Consider the following 18,041-nt stretch of genomic DNA (forward strand, 5'->3'; position numbering starts at 1 on the left):
TATCGATTTTACCTAAAGTCGTATTTTACTTTCATTAATGTCTCAATTTTTTTTTTCAATTTTACATTTTTTGCAAATTTGTCTGATAAAACTGAAAATTTTTGTCAAACTTAAGGGCGTTAACCAAACTTAAGGGTTTTATGAACCAGAAAAAAGGATAAAACCGAAATGTTTTGCCAAACGTAAGGGTTTTAATAAACCAGAAGATAATATTGAAAAGCACGTTGCAAACATCCGGTTTTAATGAACCTAAAATCCACAAAAATATAAAACCGACAAAAACTTGCAAACTTAAAATTTTTTATATCATTATCTTTTTTTTTTTTAAAAACAACTCAATGTTATTAAAACAAAAGAGTTAGCTAGAGACTTGAAAACCATCCGGCAAGCTGAAGGACGAGACCAACTTGAAGCTTCTTTCGAAGATAGGCAACTTGATTTTTGTCCAGTGGTGGATATAACTGATCAAGAGAAGAAACTTGATAGATTTTCAATTTTCCAACTTCAATTAGTTCTCGAATAAAATGAAAATCTAAACCAATATGATTTGGACCTTGTACGGATCACACTTGATTTTTGCTTAAGATAGGTACATATGTATATTGTCCACGTAGCAACATTGGAGTATGTGAAATAGGAGCTCGAAGATCATATACAATTTCAACTGTCTATAAACTAGGAACAGATCATAAGGTAATGCTATCTCATTAATATATAATACTACCAATATTTTTCTTATGCAAAATCTAAATCCACTATTTAAAAGATAGTTTAACTATGATCTTGATATAAAAAAAAATTATTTTAATTGTAAGAAGACAATTACAACTATTTATGATGGGAAACTTTATTTTCTTTTAGTAAAGATGGGAATGTTTATAATTAAAAAGATCTTTCCCATTTGAGGAATCTCAATCATATTGGACCACTCAATTATTCATATTACATGTATTTTTTTTAATATTTTATCGATTTATTTGTTTTCTCTTAAATGTAACTATTTTTATCTACACTTATGTTTGATTGGGATGGGATCCTACCAAAAGGCCAACACCTTTTCTTCTATAATGATATAATATTCTTACGACAAGGGACGTCAAGATGTCATTTGTCAAGGAAGTTTTAAATAGACAAAACTGCATAAATGGTCCCTGTAGTTAGCTGAAAATTGTCAGGTCCATAAAGGTTTGGACTAGCATTAGAGGTCCAAACTTTTCATTTTGTTGCAAGTTTGGTCCATTTTGGTTTTAACTTTTTTAAAATGACGATTTTGCCCTTGATATTTTCTTTTTCAGTTTTTTTATTACAGAAATTAAAAAGAAAAAAGAAAAAGCAAATAATCTCTCTCTCTCTCTCTCTCTCTCTCTCTCTCTCTCTCTCTCTCTCTCTCTCTCTCTCTCTCTCTCTCCAAATACAAAACACTCAAGAACACACATTGAAACTCAGGAACACATATTCATATCCATAAACACATACACAAACACTCCATATTTTTTAAGTTTATTCTCCAAACACACATACTCAAGAACACATACACGAAATCAGAGCTGATGAAGGGTTTTCTGATGAACACATTCAAGAAGACGAAATCAGATCGAGTAATGGGTCTCTGATCTCATCCTTAGACGACGATCTCCTCCTCATCCTCCTCCTGTTAAAGGAAGCCCTGGCATGAAACTCTACGACCCGGTCATCGTTAACAACCATAACGAATCAAGATCTAGTAGGGGGTCGAAGGCGGCAGTGGCTAGGGTTTAGACTTGTTCCCTCCTCGTCGTCGTTCTCAGTGTAGATCTATCCAACCATCGCGTTTCTCCTTGCTGCCACCATCTCTGGAACGAATCTGTAAAAGGTTAGGGTTTGTAATGGTGGCGAGCTGAAACCCTAGTAGTGGCGGCGCTGGGCTCGACCTAATCGACTGAGGTTTGGCGACCACCACCTCTTTACGAACCCTTCTCAGATCTTACACCGACGAAGGTTTGGCGTTGAACTCGACTGCTGTCCTTCTAGTTTTTTGAAACCCTAGCTTTTCATATCTGTTGTGGTGTTTGTGTGTTTAATCTCCCGTTGGTCTTGTTCGAGTTTGTGTGTGTGTTTAATCTGTGTGTGTGTGTGTGTGTTTGTCTTGTATCTGTTGAAAAATCGATGGATGTTTGTGTTGATCTGTGTGTGCTCATCAGATTTCATTTTTATGTGTGTATGTGTGTGTGTTCATCTGATCTGCTTTTGTGTGTGTGTTCATCTGATTTGATTTAGGTGGAGATGGATATGGCAAATTGTGGTTGTGGTGGACGGTGGTCAAACAGTGGTGGTGGAGGACGACGGGCGAATGGTGGTGGTGGCGGAAGATATTCTTCAGTGTTCTTGAGGAAGAAGAAGAAGAAGATGGGAGAGAGAGAGAGAGAGAGTATTTTCTTTTTCTTTTTATTTATTTTTTACTTTTATAATATAAAAACTGAAAAAGAAAATATCAAGGGAAAAATCGTCATTATAAAACGTTAAAACCAAATTGGACCAAACTCGCAATAAAATGAAAAATTTGGACCTCAGGTGCTAGTCCAAACTTTTTTGGACCAAAGTGGCAATTTTCAGCTAACCACATGGACCATTCGTGCAGTTTAGTCTTTTAAATATGTAAAAGACTAAACTGCACAAATGGTCCCTATTGTAAGCTCAAAATTGCCACTTTGGTCCAAAAAAGTTTGGACTAGCACCAGAGGTCCAAACTTTTCATTTTGTTGCGAGTTTGGTCCAAAACTTTATGAAAATATTTAAAATGACGGAATTGCCCTCATTTTTATATTTTATCTTTTTCTTTTTTATTTCTGTATTTATAAGAAAATCAAAAATAAAAATACCACCCACCCCTACTATCTCCCACACCCATAACCACTTTCATCTTCCTATATCCTCCCAATCCCACCGGAACAACCGATCGGAAAAATCAGAACACCGTCGTCACCATCGCCCGAGAACCACCATTGTTCGCCGGAAACCACTATTACTGCCTGAAATCGTCGCCATTTACACCAGATTATGCCAGATCCTACCATCATACCTGTTAGCTCGTCGGATTTGTCTCCACCGATCATCGATTCATGGTTTTTAAACTGTCAGTCACCTAAAACGACACCGACGACATAGAAACCATCAGATTCGTCCTTCTCCGGCTCTGAAAACCCTTCAACGCAAGAAACCATCAGTCGTCTGTCTCTGAATCGATCTGTCGTCGAACGACCACCGGAGTCGTCACCCCCGTTCTATATTTGTTTTCTCCGGTATGATTGGTTTCATGTCTAGATCTGGAGTCCCCGGATTCGTTGCCTTTCGTGGTCGACCTGCGACATCGTTGCCATAAAACCCTATTCCAGCCGCCGCCATAAAACCCTAATCAACCGAACCTAATGTTTTTTGCAAGAGGCATAAAAACCCAAGGGGTTTTTAGCGCCACATTCATCAGAGTTGAAGATCTGGTCGACTTACATCATCTCTTTGTCTTCTCCGCCAGAAAATCGAGCGTTTTCTAGCTACTGTCAGTGGTATCAACTGTGCGATGGTGACGTTCATATCTCTGATCGACAATGTTGGTGGCATTCATATCTTTGGTCGGCGACGACAGCGGTGGCGGCGTTTATATCTCCGGCTGGTGGTGGTGGTGGTATTTCTCTATGTAAAAATCATGTAGAAGATGGGTATTGTATAGGGGAGAGAGAGAGAGAGAGAGAGAGTGTGTGTGTGTGTGTGAGAGAGAGAGAGGAAAAGGGGAGATCGAGGTGGGGGTGGGATTGTATTTTATTTATTTGTTTTTTAATTATTGTAATAAAAAGAAAATGAAAAAACAAAATCAAAAGGGCAATTCCGTCATTTTAAATATTTTCATAAAGTTTTGGACCAAACTCGCAACAAAATGAAAAGTTTGGACCTCTGATGCTAGTCCAAACTTTTTTGGACCAAAGTGGCAATTTGGAGCTAACCACAGGGACCATTTGTGCAGTTTAGTCTATCTAAAATCAAAACCAACAAATAAAAAGGTTTTTTTTAATGGGAATTTTTTATAGTCTATTAATTAATATTAATTTCTGTTATTTATCATTTATTGTTAAATAACATAAGTTGGTTGTGTGCAACATGTTATTACATGTTACTACATCGAGAAGGTGTCACATTATCATCTTCGTCATATATGAGTGTTATAATAACCAATGTGGAAATAGGCAACACCAAATAACATGTATTAACACCCTTTATTTTATATTTTATTTTTTAATTTTTTTTTATGTCTTTAGTTTTTATATTTCCAATTTCTTTTTTTTATTTATGTCATAATATTTATAATTATCATATAAATTTAATCATAGATTAAAAATAACAATTAAAAAAGTAAAAATAAAAATTTAAATCCTAAATTAAAAAAACATAAAAAAAAATTACAACTAAAGATAAAAACACATTTAAAAACCTAAAATCCAAAAAAAAAAAAGACGAAACAAATTACATTTTCGATCTAAATTATTCAACTTCATTGCCATCATGGATACGATCTGTCAAGTCTTCTTGACGTTGTTTGTATTTTCGTCAGTATTGAATATCAACGACTCTATGTATGTATTCTGCTGTCCCTAGTTGAAATTGAATGTGTCCAGGTTCCGTAGGCGAATACTCTGCAATGTTTCGTCATTTATCTTCAATCACCATGTTATGCATAATGATACATGCATACCTAATATCTCGTAGAGTGTCCAACTCATATGCTCGTGTCACATGTTCAACTATATGCCATTTTGCTTTCAGAACTCTGAAAGCACGTTCCACGTCCTTACGTGTTCCTTCTTGTCTTCTCTTGAAAATTTTGTCTCTTGGTTCTATCGGGTGTCGAAATGCCTTCACAAACGTGGAATATGGTGGGTATATTCCATCCATGAGGTAATACCCGAACTTATACTCATGGCAATTTACTGTGAAAGAAGCATCCGGTGCCTTTCCTGTCAAAAGGTCCTGAAATATTGGTGACTGATCAAGAACGTTTACTCGTTGTTATAACCCTCAACTCCAAAAAAAGCATGCCAAATCCATAATTCTTGTGACTCAACAACCTCTAATACTAACGAAGGCGATCCAAGATGACCACTTGTGTATTGACCTTTCCACGCCGCAGGACAATTTCTCAATATCCACTTTGTGCAATTAATGCTTCCAAGCATTCCCGAAAAACCATGTCATTCTTCATGCGCCGCATATAGTTGTTGCATGCCCTTCAATAAAGGTTTGCACAAGTATTTGTCACCGAAGGTTTCAATAATACATCTCGGCAATCTATACAAACTTTCTCGTGCAGTTCGCTCTGACATTCTCATATAGTCATGAATAGAATTGGGTTATTCCCCCAAATCCATAAGCTTGATTACAAGAACACATTTTTGCAACCTTGTAAAACCTCGTTTACCTATGGCATCATACCTCATTTGGAAATATTCATACTTAAAAATATATTTAATTTTTAAAACAATTATTTAATAATCTAAAGAACATATATTTAATTTTTAAAACAATTATTTAATAATCTAAAGAACATATATTTAATTTTTGAAACAACTGTAATTAAGGTACATGCTTGTCATTGCATTGGTTATCCGTTGAAACACATTTTTCCGCAAGCGAAACCTTTTTTTAAAATCGCTAGGTTGATAGACACAATTATCCGCAAAATAATCGTGTACTAGACGTCTATATCCTTCTTCATGATCTCTGTTCAACGCCGCACGTCTGGTTAGTAGTGGAGTTGGCTCTGGCGGTATCATGTCGGTAACATATCGATACATCATACCCACGAACATATCATCCTCATCGATATCATGATTGTATGGATGGAACGGATCAAAAAGTTTCATTTTTTAATTAAATATGTATAGTTAAAATTAAGATAAATTTTTGTGTATTTATAATAATAGGGAATTTTTTTATTTGTGACCGTTTGCAAACGGTCGAAAATATGACCGTTCCAATCAAAAAAGGCATGTTTCCTTCCATTACCAGCATAACGCGTCTTACCATAACACCCAAAAACGGAATAGGGGGCGGTGTAGAGGGCGTCTTAACGTCGATTTTTGTGATTGACATCAGAAAAACACCTTTAGGCGTTGCCCGCTCCGTACAGTCTAATATATTTGTTTTTTTATCATTATATTGAGTAGTCAAAAACTCAGTAGATTTTAGTATTAAGTATATATAACTTACATATAATTGTTTATTCTTCAATTATATTTTATTTTACCTCAATAGTTATATTTTAGTTTTATATTTTATTTATTTGTTTACTAAATAATTATTTTTATTAAATATTTAATGATATTATATTTATGAAATATAACTTACAACGATTATATAATATTTTCAAGTTCGTTTATAATTACGATGTATGTATTAAATTTTTGCATTTTAATTTTTTGGATTGATATATTCTAATATATATTTATATAAACAATGTATTGTAATATTCCTAATTATTTCAAATATGATATGTACTTAAAAATGATTAATTAAACTAAGTGGTTTTATAAAACATTTTACATATATAAACAGAGATAAACTAGTTAAAAAAAACTATAAAAGATGTTAACCATTAGAGAAGTCGTTTAATAGAAGTTTAAAGCTAATGGAATGACGAGATACTATAATTTTGAGTCACAATATATAACATACTGATTTTTACCACCAAATTTTTTATTTTTAATTAAAGAAAACCTCAATTGTTATAAAAGCCAAATCAAAACAATCTCAAGTATGTCAAGTACAGTCACTCTAATTAGAGTATCAAAATATGAAAAACATGAAATGTAACATCCCAAAAATTGAGGTAAAATTTTTCAATTTCAAAACCAACCCAAAACCATAAATGTTTACAAAAACATAATTCTCAATGTCAAAATCATATATCAGAGTTTCCAAAAATCAAATCTCAAAAAATCTGAAGGATGTGCACGATCAAGCCTTCGCCTTGCCCTTATCCTCTGAAATACCTGAAACCATAACAATTAAATTGTAAGACAAAAATTAGTGAGTTCCCCCACATACCACGCACAACCATATAGATAACAGCACGCATATATGAGCCTTTAGACTGACTGGACCACCTTGCAGGGCCTACAACCTATCTAGACCTCTCTAAGGGCCTTCGGCCTGACCGGACTGCCTCTCGGGCCTTCTGTCTATCCGGACCGCCCCGCGTATCTTGGCATTTAGCACAAAGGACGACCGCCTCAACCCAACAAATCATAGCATGTCGACATAAACAATAACAATCAATAACCAGCAAGTACAGATAATCATTCGGATATACCAATCTAACACATACTGAGTGAATACATGTAATCATACAGATCTACCAGTCTAACACATAACCAGAATAACATCAATTCAGTATACCAGGATACATAATCCAGTAGGACGGCTTTGGTGCCTTATACAATAAATAGTGACCTAAACTCACTCTACCACCCAAAATGCCCCTACGTCAAACTTGGTCAAACCCCTGGTTAATGGTCAAATTCAGAAAGTTGAAAAGTCACATAAAGTCAAAGCAGACTGAGTACGCCCCTCGTACTCAGTTACTACGTTGGGCGTAGTCGCGACCCATGCAAATATCGGGGCTTCATCCCAGTATGTGCAGCGTACCACTTAATATGCCCATCGTACTCGCCTGAGTTCACTCCTCCTCATTAGGTGCTTATTCCATACACACCTCACATCCACAACTCAGACCCATACCCAAAATGTCATCCTAAGTCATAAACTTTCCACCTTTATGACTTTCCTTTACTATAAGTGGTCCAAAAACTAAAACCTTAACTTAATATGCAACTAAATAATCATAACTCTTGCATGGAGGGGATAAAAGGCCCAATATCACATTTTTATGGTCCTAAACACTAAAGACGTCTGAAAGGATAACTCTTATTGTTCAGAGTAAGCCATATTCATGAACACCAAGATTATGAGACTAAAAATCACACAAACCTAAGAACTAACAAGATCCAAAGAGAACATGCATCAAGTTCCAAGATTTATACCTTCAAATGATGTTGGAGAATGAGATGCTTCTGGATCTAGGTTGTCATGAGCTTCCAAGATGATTCCACTTCCTCCTTCTTCCTTCAAGAACAACAAAAATACACCCTCAAGCTCAAAAAGGCTCACACAAAGGATTAGGGTTTGCAAGGGGAGATTTGGGAGATGGAGAGTGATGAGGGAAAAGGTCTTGAGGGGTTCAGGAGGTTTAAATAGAGCTCAAACCCTAAAAATTAGAGTTTAGACACTAGCCACGTACGCCCGGCATACGCATGAGTACGCCCAGCATACACATAAAAACATGCGTACCTCACAAGGGAGCCATCTGACCAATTTTGCACAAAAGTTTCACTTTGGGTCAAAAATAGAAATTTACATGAACAATGTGTGTTACAATTCTCCCCCACTTGAATCAGACTTCATCCTCGAAGTTCGATGCTATGAATAACTCAGGGTAGTTGTAACTTCCCAAAAATTAAGACTATAAATTTTGATTTTTAAATTAATAAAACCATTATCCAAACAACATCATAGAAACCATGGTGAATCAAAGTGTATTAATAACATCTAAGTACATCAGAGTAACATAAAAATGTGAAACGATGTGGTGTGTGCACTGCAATCATCCCAGGCTCTTCCCCTTTGAACCAGAAGTACCTGAAACATAAAACATATAATGGGCCCTGCCTGTCATCGGGCCCCGCCCAGCATCGGGCTTCGCTCGGTAAACATACTTGTCAGTCATCAGGCCCGCCTGCATCGGCCCCGCCCGATATACATATAAGCAAATAAACATATGATTATACACACATGTAATAATCACAAAGATAAGTAGCATACAGGATAGTCATTGGGCCCTACCCAGTAAACATGTAAACATATAACACATACTAGAGTCACACAGACAACAAGCATCCTAACATATCAAACCTTGGGTCAGCATTGGTGCCTTAGACTCGCTAAACACAGTGAGGAAACTCACCTCAAGCTGCAGAATCACTCGGATAAAATCTCAATCTACTAGTTCGGAAAATTCTAATGCTAAAATCATCAAAAAAAATCCAATGAATAATTGGATCACGACCCGTAATCAAGGATTTAAGTTAATTGTCCAATATCCTGGGTAAAAGACCATTTTACCCTTTTTACTTACTTGGCCCAAAACCAAGGCCCAACCCATTATTCAAAAGGCCCAAATTCCTAAATGGCAACCCAAGGCCCAATAAGGCCCAACTTCCAAATTAGGCCTAAAAATCATCATGGACCCAATACCAAAAAAACCCATAGTCCATCCATGGCCAAAGTCAAAAGTCCAATTGCCTAAAAAGTCCCAAACCCTAAAAGCCCAAAATATGGTCCAAACCGATGAAGTCAAACTGAAGGTCAATCTGCTGAGTACGCAGGGCGTACTCAACTCGTACGCTTAGCGTACTCCTTCCGGGGCTAGTACGCGCAGCGTACCTGCTGGGTACGCCCAACGCACTCCCCAGATTACCAACCCAACCCATTAAGCAATTAATTGGTTAAGCCAACATACTAAACTCTCAGATCTAATTCTAAATGACGACTTAATGCGTAAAGTTTACAACTTTACATCCATGCATGACTTAATGGGGCCCAACACTCAAAAAGAAGCTTAACACTTGCATGGACCAATATCTTACATAAAGTTTGCATTTTTATGGACAAGGGACCTTAATGAAGCTAAGATCTAACATCCATGGCTTTTTTGGAGTAGACCATAAACTCATCTTTAGGTCAAAAGACTAAAAAAATGCATAAATAACACCCTAAGTTGGATCTAGCACATAGAATCATCAAGATGATAGCTTTTTAACTCAAATGGATTGCTAAGGTGAAGATAACTCTGGATCTACAAGCACAAGCTACTCCCAAGCAACCTCCAAGTGTTCCTCTTCTTCTTCTTCATCACAAAACACCAACAAACACACATTCAAGCTCAAAACTCACAAAAGCACTTAGGGTTTCGTTTTTAGGGTAAAGAGTGATGGAGGCTAATCAATAGAATGTCCAAGAGTGCTATAAGTTCTTTAAATAGGGCACAAACCCTAAAAATTAGGGGTTGTTCCTGCCTAACGTACGTCGTACGTACTCCCAACATGTGTGGGTGCATGCTCGATCCGGAATCGGGCTAGTACGTTAAGCGTGCTCATAGAGTACGCTCCACGTACTAGCTAGGAACTATAATGGAATGAATTTTTGCATTAAGGGCTAAAGGAAACATACCAAATTCTTGAGTGTTACAGTAGTGCTCTCGCATATATGCCTTGGGTTCCCAAGTCTATTCAGAACCCTTCTGATTCTGTCACTAAACCTTAACCAATGATACCACCTTGTTGCATTAGGCCTTTGTCTTCCTATCCAAAATCGTCACCGGCCTCTCAACATAGTTCAGGCGATCATCAACCTGAATATTATCCAAAGGAACCACAGTTGAATCATTAGCCACACACCTCCAAAGCTACAAAACATGGAAGGTGTTATGAATCTGACTGGGCTCCTCAGGCATATCTAATCGATAAGCCACCTTGCCTACTTTGGAAACTACTCGAAACGACCCGATGAATCGGGTCCCCAACTATCCCCTCTTCCTGAAGCGTATTACACCCTTCCAGGGTGATACCTTTAGTAGAACCATAACTCCGACCTGGAACTCCAACTCGGATTGACGTCTGTCAGCATAACTCTTCTGCCGACTCTGAGATGTCTGCAACCTCTGCCTAATCCTCTGGATAAGCTATGTTGTCCGAAGAACTACCTCGGTCTTTCCCATGACCCTATTACCGACCTCTCCCCAATAGACTGGGGTATGCCACTTCCTCCCATAAAGGAACTCAAATACCAGAGCACTGATATTGTGGTTATAGCTGTTGTTATAAGAAAACTCAGTCATAGGAAGGTTGGAGTCCAAACTCCCACCGAAATCGATAACATAGGCTTTCAACATATCCTCGAGCGTCTGGATGGTCCTCTCGCTCTGTCCATCAGTCTACGGATGGCAAGTCATGATAAAGTGCAATATCATACCCAGTTCCTCATGGAACCTATACCAAAATTAGGAAGTGGACCACACATCTCGATCAGATACAATGGAAAATGTCACACCATGCCGAGCGACAATCTCACACACATACACATCGGCCAATTTCTCGGTCAAGCAACTCTCCCACATAGACGGAAGGTGGGCACTCTTGGATAGACGGACCACTATAACACATATTGCATCAAATACCTTCGTCGTCCGAGGTAAATTGGTGATGAAATTCATGGTAATCTGTTCCTATTTCCACATGGGAATCTCCAAAGGCTAAAGATTATCGTGAGGCCTCTGGTGCTCGGCTTTGACCATCTGAATGGTCAAGCACCTCTCAACATACCAGGCTATCTCCTTCTTCGTGCACAACTACCAGTAACTAAGTCTCAAATCCCGATTCATCTTGGTGGCTCCAGGGTGTATCGAAAATATGGACTTATATGCCTCCTCCAGTATAGTCTGTCTGATCCCGCCAAAATATGGTACCCAAACTCGACCGCATCGGGTCAACAAATGCACGGCTGTTGGTAGAAAAATTATCAATCTCAAACCTAATTCTCTCATGCATCCAATATTCCTTCTTGACTCCCTCGACCTGAGCCTCCCTAATCAAATCTATAAGCGACGAGTTAATAGCAATCCTCATACATAAGCTCCCAACAGAAGAACTAGCCAACTTGCGGCTCAAAGCATCAGCGACCACATTTACTTTCCCCATGTGATAAAGAATCTCGCAGTCATAATCCTTAACTACGTCAAGCCACCTACGTTGTATCATATTCAGATTCGGCTGATCCATAAGATATCTCAAGCTCTTGTGATCCGTGTAGATGGTACACAGGAACCCATACAGATAATGCCGACAAATCTTGAGGGAAAAAACCACTGCCCCAACTCCATATCATGTGTAGGATAGCGCACCTCATGCAACTTCAGCTGCCTAGAAGCATACACAATAACCCTCCCTCGTTGCATAAGTACTGCCCCAAACTGGTGATATAATCATCGCAATAAATAACAAAATCCTCCACACCCTTCGGGAGGGTCAGCACCGAGGCCTCACATAATTTCTATCTCAGTGTCTCGAATGCAGCCTACTGCTAAGGCCCCCATCAAAAATCCACGCCCTTCCTCATTAGAAGAGTAAGGGGTACAACAACCTTGTAGAAATCCTGAATAAATCTCCGATAATATCCCGCTAAACCCAAAAAACTCCTGATTTCCGAGGGAAACTTCGGGACCTCCCACTGCATAACAGCCTCAATCTTGTCCTGGTCGACCAGAATCCTGATCTGGTTAACGAGGTGTCCCAAGAACTGAACCTCATGTAACTAGAACTCACACTTCGAGAACTTGGCCTAAAGCATCTCCCTCCTCAAAACTACTTGTAGCTCTCGAAGGTGCTCCTCACGCTGCTCCCTGGTCTTGGAATAAACCAATATGCCATTGATGAAAACAATAACTGATCGATCGAGCATCGGCCTGTACACTCAATTCATCAAATCCATAAATTCCATAGGCGTATTGGTGAGCCCAAACGGCATCACCTCGAACTCGTAATGACCATAACGAGTTCGGAACACGGTCTTCTCCACGTCCTCCTCCCTAACCCTCATCTGGTGATACCCTGACCTCAAATATATCTTGGAGAACTAAAATTCACCCTGCAGCTGATCGAAGAGGTCATTAATATGTGGAAGTAGGTAATGGTTCTTCACCGTCAACTTGTTTAACTTCCAGTAATCGATGCACATCTAGTGTGAATCATCCTTCTTATTTACAAACAAAATCGATGCTCCCAAGGCGAACTGCTAGGTCTGATAAGCTTCTTTCCCAACAGTTCCTAAAGCTGAGAGGATAACTCCTGCATCTCTGGCGGTGCTAGGCGATACGACGCCTTATTAATCAGGGTCGTGCTAGGAACCAAATCAATCATGAACTCGACCTGCCTCATAGGAGGCAGACCGGTTAATTCCATCGCGAACACATCTGGAAAGTCTCTGACTACAGGCACATCCGAAACCAAAACCCCTTTCTCTACATGAGTATCAACCACATACGCTAGATAACCCAAATACACATGCTAAAGATACTACCGAGCCCTGGATGTAGAACAAAATGTTGATCCAACCCTGGTACCCTCTCCAAAAATAACCAGTTCTCCCCCACTTAGGGTTCGAACCACTACTCCCCGCCCCTCACAATCTATCATGGCACCAAATCTGCTCAACCAGTCCATCCCCACTATCACACATACATCCCCCATGGGAATAGGGATTAGATCGGTTGGGTAAGAACCCCAAAAATCTCCAAAATACAATCTCAAAAAATGCTCAATGCAGAAACACCATACTCGTTGGCGATGGAAACTTGCAACGGACACTCCATCTCTTTAAGAGACATATCAAAACTCCTACTGAAGGACAGAGACACAAAGGAGCGACTCGCACCCAAGTCAAAAAGCACAAGAGCAGGCAAGGAGTTTACTAAGAAGGTACCAGTAACGACGGCAGGAGCCCCTGGCCTCCTCTGTTGTGAGATGAAAAGCGCGACCCTGGACTTCGAGGCCGTAGCTCTCCCCTTCTGTCCATATGTGTTCCTCAAGGTAGTCGCGGCAGGTGCTTGCACGGGCCTAGCAGTAAGCAAGGGACATTGCGCCTTCACATGGCCCACCTTATCGCAATGGTAACAAATCCTTGTGCTCGGTATTGGGGCCTGTTGGAAATAATCCCTTGCATGGTGCCCGTCCTTGCCACATTTGTGGCACCCAGTAGCTGATCGAAAAATACCCCCATGCGCCTTCCTGCACTTACCACAAATGTGGCCCCTCTGTCCTCCTGGTCGCGAAACAGCAGGCTTGAACCGCTTTGCTGCTGGCTGTGACTGCATTGGAGCCTGCCTATCCTCCCTAGTTTGGGTCTCAATATCAATCTCCCGCTTCCGCGTGGAATCCTGAAGCTAACGTTGGGTAGACACAAATTGTTGAATATCAGTCTTGATCATGCACAAGTATCACGTCATTTGGTCCTGCTCCGTAGCAACATACTCAGGACAGAAAAGAGCCCTCTTAGTAAACATATTGGTGATCTCCTTTACCGAATCTGTCGTCGGCATCAATGTCGGATACTCCTGAGCAAACCTCTCCCTTTCCACTAGGGGAACATACATAGTGAAAAACATCTCCGAGAACTGGCCCCAAGTAACAGCATCACTCTACTAAGGAGTATAAGAATCGGTCATCAGGTTCCACCAGTCCTTCACGCCCAGTCGAAGAAGGTTCAGGGCACACCTGAGTTTCCAGTCCTCTGGACAAGAGCAGTTGAAGAAATAGCCCTCCGCATCCAAAATTCATCTCATAGCTACAATCGGATCCTTGACCCCATCGAACTCTAGGGGCTTCGTGTTGTTGAAGTCCTAATATTTGAATGATCCTCTCCCCCGAACCCCCGCAACAGAAACAATTACGGTAGCTACATCAGCAGCAACCTCAGACACAACGACTTACTGCTCATCGAACAACTCAATCATCATGGTCTTGATAGACTCAAAGACCTCGGGGATTGCACCCCGTAAAACATTAGCCACCTCTGTAGCGATCAACTCACAGATGTCATCCTCTGTTAATCCTGGCTTACCCTGGCCACTAGCTCGAGAACCAGATACTCTCGTGAACACCATACTCAAATGAACCAAAATATATCAGAAATGACATAATTTATATACTATTACAACCATCACAGAGAGACTAAAACCTCGATGTTTATGACTTCCTTTATACGTGTACGGGTCCTATGCTTTCATTTGTACAGGCCCATACTACCTTCCACACCTACCTGTATTTGTCTCAATGGATCATCACAAACTACCCAAAAACAAACATAGTAACTATGATACGCATACATCCTATTCTCACTCTCTCGAGAGTGGCTAATCATCCCTCAGTTGGCCTGCTACATCCACACTCACTCGTGAAACTTCCACCAACCCTGAAGCTGCTCGTGCATGCTAATCATACATAACGCCAGATTCCATAGCCAGACGAATACTAGATTCTACCTAAAGCCCACAACTAGATAAGGAACATGAAATAATTCTAAATCAAACATTCTCATGCTATATATTAGTTATGTACAACTATGATGCACACACTAAGAAACTATAGTAATGATGTCAATTTCATTTATCACACAAGAAGTTTTCCTAGGATACCAGGAATCATACATCATGAAATTCTATCATAATCATCATAAGTAAATAATAGTGTAGGTAACTTGGGGTATACTTTCTTGCTCCAGCTGATCGTACACATCTCATCCTTCCTTGGTTACTTTTGAAAACAATTTTGAAAATCATTTTGTAAACTTTTATAGATCTTTAGTTCGAGTCTGGATTCACACGAATGCTTATCCAATTTTCTCAAACCTGGGCTTTGATACCAACTTGTAACATCCCAAAAATCGAGGTAAAAATTTTCAATTTCAAAACCATAAGTGTTTACAAAAACATAATTCTCAATTTCAAAATCATATATCAGAGTTTCCAAAAATCAAATCTCATAAAATCTGAAAGATGTGTACGATCAAGCCTTCGCCTTGCCCCTATCCTATGAAGTACCTGAAACCATAACAATTAAACTGTAAGCCAAAGCTTAGTGAGTTTCCCCAAATACCACACATAGCCATATACATAACAACATGCATATATGAGCCTTCAACCTGACTGGACCACCTCGTAGGGCCTACAACCTATGTGGACCGCTCTCCAGGAATTCGGTTTGACCAGACTTGTAACATCCCGATTTGCAGAAGTGAGATTTTAAGGATTTTTAGGCAAATAAGGAAGTCTACTCGACGAGTTGGAAGCTCCAAGTCGTCGTGTATAGAGGAGCCAACCCGCGTGACTTTTAGGACCTACTAGATGAGTTGGACGACCCAACTCGACGAGTAGGAGCTGGAAAATGAAAATCCTAATTTTTAGGGTTTGCACCCTATTTAAAGATCATTAACTCTCCTCTCCAGCCTCCCTTGCCATCTTCACGACCAGAAAAGAACCCTAAGCGATCTAGCCTCCATTTTTAAGTGTGTGAGGTTAAAAGAGAGTATGTGGGAGCATTTCTTGAAGAGTTAAGAGCTTGGAACAAGGAAGATCCTATAGATCCGGTCTTTGCATAGTTGTAGCCGCCATGTAGAGGTATAAATCTACCACCGTGACACTTCATTGCTTAGATCTTCCCTTGTGAAAGAAGGTGGTCATTTATAGGGCAATATTGTAACGTCCGCAGATCTGGGCTAGTCAATTTAGAGACAATAAGCGTCAAAAACGAATTTTTGAAAGAAGATTATTTAGACTGAATAATCTTAACTAAGTTGTATCATATGTCACAAGGGTTCCGTACATATAGAGAACGCCGAAATCCGAGTTATAACGAAGAAGTTATGGCATGTCGAAGTTTCGCGACAAAACCGGCACGACACCGCGTAATGTAAAAAATGACTTTTTGATAAACTACTTTTTAGCCTTGGAGATCTAAATGAAAGTTCTAGTATACGTTAAACCGAGACTGTGCATAAACAGAACGCCCAAATCTAACTTCGTATGAGGAAGTTATGATTTTTCTAAGATTTGGCATAGCAGTGCACCGCCGGAATTCGAATTTTAAATCGATCAATTTTTGGCCAATGCAACCTAAATTACAATTGAATATCTCATTAATAGGAGTTCAACGATAAAAAGACAGACGAAAACGGAGTCTGTATGTAGAAGTTGTGAATTTTATACGGTCATTTAACAGTGTAATCTTCCCATACTGTTAATTTAAAATCGGTCGAGAATTAGCCGACCGAGTCAAAATAATAGTTGTAGGTCTTGTCAATACCTACACGTGGATATAAAGAACGTCGAAAATGGAGCTCGTATGCAAAAGTTACGGGGTTTAGAAGTCGACAGGGTGCTGCTGCGAAGGGGGTGACGTGGCGCGATCTGAGCCATTGCTTTCTCCCCAAGTCTTGCCACCAGATAGTGACATATGGCACCCAACTCGACGAGTTGGTGGCCTAACTCGACGAGTTGAGCTGTGTTTCAGCCTATAAATACCATGCGAGAGTGCCTTCATTCTTCACACCAAAACCCACTTCTCTCTCACCCTAACTTCTCTCTAAACCTTCCAAAACGCCCTTAAAGCCCTAGTAACCTCAAGGTACTAGAGGAAAGCCTCGGAGAGCTCGAAGGCTGCAAGAAAAAGAGCTTTTTGGTTTTGAAGCTCTGCTCCAGTAGAGCCCGGTTTTTAGCAAAACTCGTTGTAAGTGAGATACGCTTACCCTACTTTAAGTATAGCTTATATTTAATATTAGTATTGTTACTATGAACTTATAATAAGTATTTGGGCTATTATTATGACTTATATAAGTGTCGTTATAATATTTTTTTAACTACTCGCGGTACGGGGAATCCGGTTTGAAGGGCCGCCAGGGTTGTTGGATTTCAGAAGTGCTATAATGCCAAAATGGTCCTGCCCTCCGGTGTTTTATGTCTGGCCCCTGTCTGTACATAGTAGTTAAGAAGTATTGTTTAATGCTTATATAATAATAATAATACTAAGACTATTAATTAGTCGCTGTGAAGATTAAACTAAAATCTAGTGGTAATAATACTAGGTTTCATTGAAGGAAATTGTTTTAAGAAGTGAAGTGATGCCTGAGTTCGGAATTACCACCATATCAGGTGAGTGCATAGTTACTTTCATCTTACACATAGATATGAAGTATTTTATATAAATTACATGCTATGTGTGCATATTATCGGTATACTTGCTATCTATGTTGGATGAAAGATTTTATACATGTTTTAAATGATTTAAACTATATATGTATTTTATATCTACGAATATGTTGGGTAAAACATGGGTAGATGAACGATGAGAGAT

The sequence above is a fragment of the Lactuca virosa genome, chromosome 9 (assembly GCF_052849685.1).
Source record: "Lactuca virosa cultivar CGN04683 chromosome 9, Lactuca_virosa_CGN04683_v6, whole genome shotgun sequence".
NCBI lineage: Eukaryota > Viridiplantae > Streptophyta > Magnoliopsida > Asterales > Asteraceae > Lactuca > Lactuca virosa.